Source organism: Cupressus sempervirens, chromosome 7, assembly GCF_028749045.1.
Source record: "Cupressus sempervirens isolate cs-2001-9-10 chromosome 7, ASM2874904v1, whole genome shotgun sequence".
Lineage (NCBI taxonomy): Eukaryota > Viridiplantae > Streptophyta > Pinopsida > Cupressales > Cupressaceae > Cupressus > Cupressus sempervirens.
Window position 1 is genome coordinate 403966927 of NC_143124.1, and position 10182 is coordinate 403977108.

Consider the following 10182-nt stretch of genomic DNA (forward strand, 5'->3'; position numbering starts at 1 on the left):
TATTCCTATTCCACTTTTATTTATTTTAGAAAACATAAATGAGACTATATATTCCTGTTCTCTGTTTAGTTCAGCCAATATTTGATGTGGAATTTGCGTACCCCAAAATTTATGTTTTCTAAAATAAATAAAACTAGAATAGGAATACGTATTCCAATAATACCTATTTGGTGGAATTGCAAAATCCCATTTTTGGGCCAAAATTGGAATACGTATTCCTATTTTACTTCTTATTCCAATTTCGGTTTGGTGCATCGAAACAAAGAATTCAAAATTTTAAGAATTTACATATGCCTATTCCGCTTATATTCCCATTACGAAATGAGCCCTTAAAATTTGAGTCTATTGGGTTAATAGAGACTAGGGAGCCTAAATAGGACCGAGAAAGTATGGCTTGCAAAGTCTTCGTCGACAACTGTAAGAAAAGTACGTACTGCCAAATTAATTAGAATTGCGATTATTTCATTGCAAGTCAAGTGAGGTGGATATTAGATTTTCATATTTATTTCACGGAGAATAAATAGTTGTTAACTTGTTACTATTTGTTAACTTGTTACTATTCCAACCCGTTTCTATGGTCTACATAGAGCAAGTGATGGTAGACATTCATAAAACACCCTGTTCAGCGGTGTTATTGTCTAAGATTTAAACTAAAAGGTAAATCTTATCAAGGGAACATTTCAAGTTTGAAAACAATAAAAGTGTCCCCTTAGGTAAGATTTATGTTAGTCAATGTTTCTTACCATTGATCATTAATGGACTATTAGACTTTTCACTTTTATAATAGTCAACTTGACTGCTCATCATTAATGGGCCTTCTATCTTTCATTATAGTCAATATATTGACTAGCAATAGGAGCTATAGAAGCTCAATTAGAAATAAAAGTATAGCTTAGTTTTATACATTGTGTACTAAATAGACCGACTCTTACAACAATATGCCAACTCATTCTTAAAACAAGAAATGCAAAAAAAAAAAGATCCACATCAGCAAAAGAGTTGAAAAGTCAAACATTTCATATAGTCAACTGAAATTGATTACATAGATCATTTCAATTTATTGGATAACAATGTTGTACAGAAGTATAATGCACCAAAAATAATTCTTCATTACATCCATTCAATGAAATGTCAACATAAATGCTTATGGTACATAGGTACATTCTGAAAGATGTATATACATCATAAAGAAAGAAAATTGATTGGCCAATAGGTGTTTATAGCTTCCAAGTGTTCATTGTCCTACTTCTGAGTGTTCCATTTCTTAGCTAACGAACAATGTCCATCTACTATGTGAAAATAGAGGTGTGGCATAGGCGCTTTTACCACATCAAGCAAAAAGTAATACTCCCCCAAGGTTCTTCCTGACAATGAAGAACTTCCCAACCCTAGCACAAGAAGGTTAGATTCTTAGAACAAGATGGATCAGATGGATCTAGTACAGCTATGAAACTTACTACAAACATCCATGTGCTAAGTAGCCTAATCACACACACATGTACACACACACACACAGATATATATATATATATGGCAGGGAAATAAAATAGCATTCTACACATGAACACAGATGTAGAAAATAAAGAGAACATATTTACCCATATGTACAAATCAACATATCTACCCATGTGCAATGTCAAAAATAACAATATTTTAACTAAGATAATAAAATATGGCTTGGCCAAGCACAAAATTTGTCAACATGATGCATGGAGAGTCATACTATAATGAATCCTAACACACAACACTCAACAAGTTGAGAGAAGCAAGACAAAGTGCATCCATCCCCACCCTCCCATTGCCAAATTGCACCCGACCATAAAGGACTAAAATGTCAACTCTCGAGTTCTCTAAAGACCATGTCAATTATCTCAAAAGTCACTTGTTCATATACAACAATAGGTAAAAAGGCTATCTTTGAACTCATATATACCAATGAAAACAATCTTTCTAAAAATTTCTAACCAGCAAGTTAATAAAATATCTTATCTAGGAATTCATGTTCAATAGTAAAATAGCATTTTATTTCTAAGTTATAATTAGCACAATGAACTATTACTAAATGATGGAAAAATTCCAGTTGTGCACACCCATCTACTTGGATGTTTTTCTAATAAATGTTTAACTTGACCCTAGAAGATGATGAAAATCACACAACAACATATACAGCTTCAAATTTATGATTCCAATAGATGGTTAAAATCTAAATAATGAATCTTAACATTTTGAGGCAAAACCAAAATAAAAGAATAGAGAGAAAATATATAGCAAGGCTAGCTCACATACCATTCAATTAAGGTGTTTTATTAGAGATTCCCTTGTGGATAAATATTCATAGAATATTTGTGTTCAAGCATATGCTAGTTGACTCAAAAGCATATAGATAAATTTGTGAAATCAAATAACAATACTTTCTCACGTTCATATACCAAGAAAAATTTCTAAGAATTAAAAATTTTGTGTACACGAAGAAATTTGGATGTTTCATAGCAATCTACTAGTGAAATTTTGATCTCCCATTCCAAATTTAGTTGCCAAAATATACAAAAAAATTTCTCGCAAGTCTATTCTCAAATATGGTTTCAAATCAAGAAAAGAACATGAATCAGTAGTCTAGGTTAACCTCAGCAACAAATGTGTTTGAAGAATAGGTACAATATATGTTCTAAGTATTCTGAATTGGTCATTGTCAAAAGCCCCTTTTTACTAATTTTGGGTACTTAGGGTTTTATTTTTTAAAACTTTATCAAGGTCATTGTGTGGTTTTTCTAACATCAAAAGGTCATTCAAAACCTAAACTAATCATAAAAATAACAACACATTTCAAAAATCAAAACAAAACCATTCAAATCTATAGAAAGAACTAGGAAATAAGATCCTTACAGATCTTAGGAGATTTTCCTGACTTCACACTAAGGTTAATACAAGGGAGTAATGTGATAATAGAAATTTTTTTGCCCAAATAACCCTACATAGCATGGAAGCTATAAAACCTCAAACACCACATGCATCACACCTTCTTCCTAGCAATGTCCACATGGTTTTGGGCAAGAGTTTTACCTCAGTGCTAAATTTTCCCAAGAGTTTGGCAAACTGCAAGAGCATGAATTGAAGATAGAAAAAAATAAACTACATAAACCTTATTACATGCTCAACCAAGTTCACATACACCCATAGAGTAGTAAAAATAAATGTATACACTTCCTAATAAGGTAACACAAAACACATTAAAGAATTCACTAATGGAGAAACAAGGAAGAACTTGTTAACCATTGGTCTCTCCAATCTATCTTCCAAACCCATGCACCTCTAGAGCCATCTTCACTATTGATTGTAGGTCTCTCTCCCTATCTGTGGTATCCCCAAAAACCATCTTGTTTAAGAAAACCCCCAACTACTTCTGTTGTCCCTATTTTCTAGCCTTGATGGTTACTCCCATTATTTACCATCAATTTTTCTTTGAATGCCCTCCATCATGGTTATAACTATTCCCCCCCTAGAATGGTTAATAAAAATACTCTTGCTCTTTTCTTTTCTTTTCGTAGGTCTCACCCTTTTTCTCATAATTTCTAGCAATAGAATAGTTTAAATTATTTGCACAAGTGTATATATATATATATATATATGAAATTGATCTTACACATGTCATATTCATTCTTTCCCAAATAGAATAAGATGAAAGTATTATCTTTTCACATATACACTCATCACGTTTAGACAGATCAAGTATCATTATTAAAAAAAAAAATTAAGTACAAGATTAATCATAACATGATGTAAAATAGGAATACACTCTAAGTGGTGTGTGTGTGTGTGTGTGTGTGTGTGTGTGTGTGTGTGTGTGTGTGTAAGCTACAAGTATTATCCATTTGTGCACTTCCGAAAAGCTAACTTTTCTCTACCTCAACCACACCCTCATCTTTAACATCCCGCGATCACTCAAACACTCAAAACCAAAAACAAGTCAGTAACCATCAGAATAATAACAAGATTCATCATCATGACATCATCATCTACATAACATAAATCATGCATCATCATCTAAATGAGATCTACATATTAAATTAAAAAATGTAACCAAAACTTCTGATGCATTATTAAACCAATTAACCATGCAAAATAATCACATCATTAAGTAATAATCAACATAATACTATTTAATCCTACTTAAATCAAATTTTGACAAATTCAAAATCAACAAGGTTGCCACATAATTACCATGTAGGTGCAAACAAAGAAGTCATATGATGAGTTGTGACATCCCTCCCCTCTAGGGAAAGACATTGTCCTGATGTTAATCAAAATAACAACATAACAATGTTCAAACTAAAGTCTATATAAATAGTAAACATTCTACTCAAAATAGATGAGGGAAAAATTGCTATAAGTCATCTGTGTCCTCCAAGGGGCACTATCTATGCCAAATTTATCCCACTGGACCTTGTACTAGAGAACACCTCAATCTTATACCCAGATGATATGTTGCTCAATGAGTCTAGTGGGTTGAACTGCCACCACTCCCAGATCCTGAACTTGCAATGCATGCTAGTCAAGTACACGAGACATGTCAGGGTGATACACCTTAAGAAGAGATACATGGAAAATATTATGAACACAGGCAACTACGAGTGGCAGAGCAAGTTTATAAGCAACTAGGTTGATAACCTCCAACACCTCAAAAGAACTAACAAATCTTAGTGCAAGCTTTGAACTCTTGCCGAATGAGATGGAACTATTCTATAGTCTAACTCTCGAAAACACTTTATCCCCAATTTTAAACTACCTAAAAGTGCATTTCTTATTAGCATAACTCATCTGTCGATTAGCTGCTTCCTTCAACAGACTATGGATCAAGAACATCTGATCCTCCATTTCCTTTAGCATTTCCAAGCATACTAGGATTCGATCTTCCACCTTATCTAAGCTAATAGGGATATGACACTTATGTCCATAAAGGGCTTCAAAAGGTGACATGCCTAAAGATGAATTGTAGGAGTTGTTATAAGAAAACTCCAGTAATGGAAGATACTCCTCCCATTTGTATTGTTGATCCATGTAGTACTTCTGCTATAAATCCTTTAACACCTGGTTAACTCATTTAGTTTGACCATCTATGTTTAGGTGATAGGCAGTGCTAAAGTTCAACTATGTACCCAAAGAAAAGTTCAAAGTAGTCGAAAACTAAGAAGTCATATGGGTGTCCCTGTTTGAGATAATGGTTTCTAGAGTACCATGCAGTCAAAATATCTCCTACACAAATTTCCTTGCTAATACCAGAGAACCCTCTTTCAAACTACCATGAATAAAGAGGGAAACTTTAGTTAATTTATCAACTATGACAAAGAGAACATCATGCTTATGTCATGTCATGGGTAAACCTTGCACAAATTCCATACTAATAACCTACCATTTATACTACAAAATCTCATGTGGGTACAGAAGTCCTGCTAGATCGACATGTTTAGCCTTGACATACTGAGATTCCAAACACTGGGCCACATACTATGTTACATCCTTCTTGAGTCATGACCAAAAATATAGTGGTCTTGAATCAGTCATCATCTTGTTTACCCCAGGGTGCCCTAAAAATTGAGTGCAATGTATCTCCTCAAGAACCACCTTTTGTAATCCTTCATGATAGAGAATATATATCCTATTCTGGTATCTAAGTAAACCATCATCATCAAAAGAATATTCCTCAAACCAAGAATCCAAAAAACCCACATCCAAAACTGATTTCACCCAATCATAATGAGTATCTCTAGGAATATTCTGAAGAATGTACTCCCTCATGAAAGTTCTAGAAGTAGTAATAGAGGTGATATGTCATTTGTGACTCAATGCATCTATCACTCTATTCCCCTTCCCTTTAATGTACTCAATTCCAAAATCATACTCACTAAGAAACTTAAGCCATTGCCTCTATCTGGCATTAAGATTTGGTTCAGTAAAAATGTACCTCAAACCCATGTGATTGGTTTTCAACTCAAAGGGTTTCCCTAATAAGTAATGCCACCATAGTTGCAAGGCATGTACTATTGTAGCCAATTCAAGATCATGTGGTGCATAGTTTACCTCATACTGTTTAAGCTTCCTAGACTCATAGACGACTACTTAACCATCTTGCATGTCCATCCCCTGAAGCATCTATCATAATAAAAAAATGTCCATTTGGATTGGGAATCACTAAAATAGAAGTGGATGTAAGCTTATGCTTTAGCAACTGAAATGCTCTCTCACATGCTTCAATCCACTCATACCATTTTCCCTTTCACTACAAGGAAGTGATAGGTGCTACAATTTTAGAGAATCCTTCCACAAACTTCCTATAATAACCTACCAACCCCATAAAACTTCATACCTCGCTAATGTTCTATTGAACTGGCCACTCAAGAATGGCTTTAATCTTCGTTGAATCCACTGCAATACCATCTGCTAATAAGATGTGTCCCAAATAATGGGTCTGCTTTCAATAAAATGAACATTTTGAGAGTTTTCTAAAAAAATTCTTCTCTCTAAGGCATCAGAAAACTATAAAAAAATTCTCTTCATGTTCCTCCATAGTCTTAGAATATATCAAAATGTCATCAATGAAAATTTACACAAACTTATCAATACAATCCTAGAATAAACTGTTCATCAAGTTCATGAAAGCTATAGGAGCATTCATTAGTCCAAAAGGTAAGACTACAAATTCATAATGCCCATACCTTGTTTTAAATGCTCTTTTGGATATGTCTTCATCCTTGATCCGAAGTTGGTGATATTTAGGTCTTAGATATATCTTAGAGAAGAAGGTAGTCCATTTCATTTGATCAAACAATTCATCAATATGTGGTAAAGGATACCTATTTTTAATGGTAACTTTATTCAGCATACAGTAATCAATGCATAGCCTTAAGGTACCATCCTTGTCTAAAATTTCCTATAATTAAGTGTTTAACTCATACATCTTAGTGGAGGTCATGCATTAAGGAACCTTTGATTGTGGTTCAGCCCCTAGTACCAAATCAATAGAAAAGTCAAACTCCCTTTTGGAGGTAGTTCTAGAAAATCATCTGGAAACAGATTGCTAAATTCCTTTAAGATTGCATAATCCTCTAAACGAGGTGAGGTTTCTTCTTCCAAGTCCTTAACAAGTGCCACATACAACTGACACCCCTTTCTCCTTGCTTTCTTCAATTGCATAGCAGAGATGTGTCTTAGCTCAAGTGGTGTTTTGACACCATTTAGTGTCAATAAGTGCTTTGTGTCATCACGGCCTTCAATTATGTTATCCTTACAATTAACTAAGGCCTTATGTTCAATTAATGAGTTAATTCCTGAGATGACATTGTAAGAACCTAAAGGAGCTACAAAAAGATTGACCTCTATTTGAAAGTTGGAAAGTTTCAACTCATTGTAGAAAAGACATTGCTATACTCACTGCTCAACCCTATTAGCCTACTCTACAATCCATGGTTCAGCCATAAAAAAAGCTCTAAAGGTAATCTTGCTACTACTTTAGGATCTATAGAGCATTCAGTACTACTAGTATCTATTACAATAGAAACAGAAATAATAAAAAGTGTACCAGTCAGCTGAATAAGTGTAGCTTGAAAGTTTGCATGCCGATGATCAACTGTAGCATGAATGTGATGTTGTGATGGAATTTCCTTCCTATAAGACTACCAAGGGCATTTAGTAGCAAAGTTATTACCACCATAGATAAAGCATCTAGTTCTAGGAACCTTCCTATCATCATTTCTATTCTAATCATTCCTGTTATTCTAGTTCCTTCTACTTTTCTCATTTCCATTCCTATTGTTTTTGTTATTCTATTTCCTGTTACCATTCTAGTTCCCTTTTTTCTTGTTCCTATCAAAACCTTATTGTCCTTTTTTTTCATATTTCTTATCTATTGTTTCTTCACATTTCCTTTATACCTATCATCCTGGTACCCTTGTTATCTTGATTTCCTTTGTTATCCTAGAACTTCCTCCTACAATTCTGGTTGATGGATTTAGATGAGGTCACATCCTTCAATCTTTGCTACTGCTTAAGAGCCTTACATCATGCAAAGTCCATCATTTCAGGTTCTTACATGTCGACCTCACTTTAAATCTCAGTTTCCAAACCCATCACAAATTTTTAGGTTCTGAATAATTCATCATGCTGATACTATAGAACATACTTCACCAAATGAAAAAAGTGCTCATGATACTATGTAACATTCATGTTCCCTTGAACTAGTTTATAAAATTCTACTGATTTCTTAACATAGTAGAGTTTTGGTAACCATCTCTTGTGGAAATGTTGAAGAAATTCTTCCCAAGTTACCTCTCCATGCTAAAATTTCTTCTTAGTCATGACATTCTCCTACCAAGTACCCACCTCACCCATGAGCTGAAAATCAGCCCAAAATTCTCAAGACTTCCTTGTATAGTTCCTCTCAAGAAAATAATTTTCCATGCTTGTAATCCATGCCTTAGCATCCTCCCTAGAAGCTCTTCCATACAAAGTGGGTGGTGTGACCTTCTTGATGTCCTTGCTCAAATTAGGCACAATCTACTCCCTATCTATGTTATTCATAGCCATTCGGTAGTCATCTTCCACCTGCCACTCTTTCTTTGACCTCTTGAGTGCCTCAACCAACTGGTTGTCCTCAAGTTGCTTCCTATGTTCCTCTTCCTTTTGGAATAGGGCTTCTAGGCACTAATCCTCTTTGCGCTTCCTTGCTTCCTGATCAATAGGTCTACCTTAAACATTTTATTCTAGGGTACCCATCCTTTTTCCTTGCTATTGCAATAGAGCCCCTTGATGAGTTAGGAGTGCCACAATATGATCCAATCTCTAATTGGGTTCATCACCTTGTGAACCATTATTGGATTCACATCTATGGTTAGCTCTTTGGCCATGGTGATAATTCAAACACCTGCACACATTTTTGCTAATTAGCAAAGTAGCCCTAAGGCCTATGTTTAAAACCTTATACTCTGATATCAAATAAATTAAGACAGACTCCCAAAAAAATATGCCAACTCATTCTTAAAATGATAAATATAGAAGAAAGAAGATACAGATCAGCAAAAGTGTTGAAAAGTCAAACATTTCATATAGTCAACTGAAATTGATGACATAGATCATTTCAATTTATCAGATAACAATGTTGTACAAAAGTATAATGGACTAGAAATAATTCTTCCTTACATCCATTAAATGAAATGTCAACATAAATGCTTATGGTACATAGGTACATTCCAAAAGATGCATATACATCATAAAGAAAGAAAACTGATCAGCTAATAGGTATTTACAGCTTCCAAGTGTTTGTTGTCCTACTTTTGAGTGTTCCGTTTCTTAGCCAATGAACAAAATCCATCTGCTATCTGAAAATGGGGGTGTGGCCTAGGTGCTTTTACCACACCAACCATAGAGTAATACTCCCCCAGGGTTCTTCGTGACAATGAAGAACTCCTCGACCTTAGCCCAAGGTATATATATAGGTATATATATATATACACACACATAGGTGTGTATATATATACATATATATATATGTATGTATATATATATATATATATGTATATATATATATATATATGTATATATATATATACATATACATATATATATATGTATATATATATATACATATACATATATATATATATATATATACATATACATATATATATATGTATATATATAATAATATACATATATATGTATATGTATATGTATATGTATACGTATATATATGGTAGGGAAATAAAATAACATTCTACACATCGACACATATGCAAAAAGTAAAGAAAATATATTTATCCATATGTAGAAATCAGCATATCTACCCATACACAATGTCAAAAATAATAATATTTCAACTGAAATAATAAAAGATTCATTGGCCAAGCACAAAATTCATCAACATGTTGCATGGAGAGTCAAACTGTAATGAATCCTACTATGCAACACTCGATAGGTTGAGAGAAACAAAACAAAGTGCATTAGTCCCCACCCTCCCATTGCCAAATTACACACAACCATAAAGTATTAAAATGTCAACTCTTAGGTTCTCTGAAGACCATGTCAACTATAACAAAAGTCACTTGTTCATATACAACAATAGGTAAAAATGTTAAAATTTCTTTATAATAACTAAGAAGTGGGGGAGGGGGGGGGGGGGGGGGGGAGGGGGAT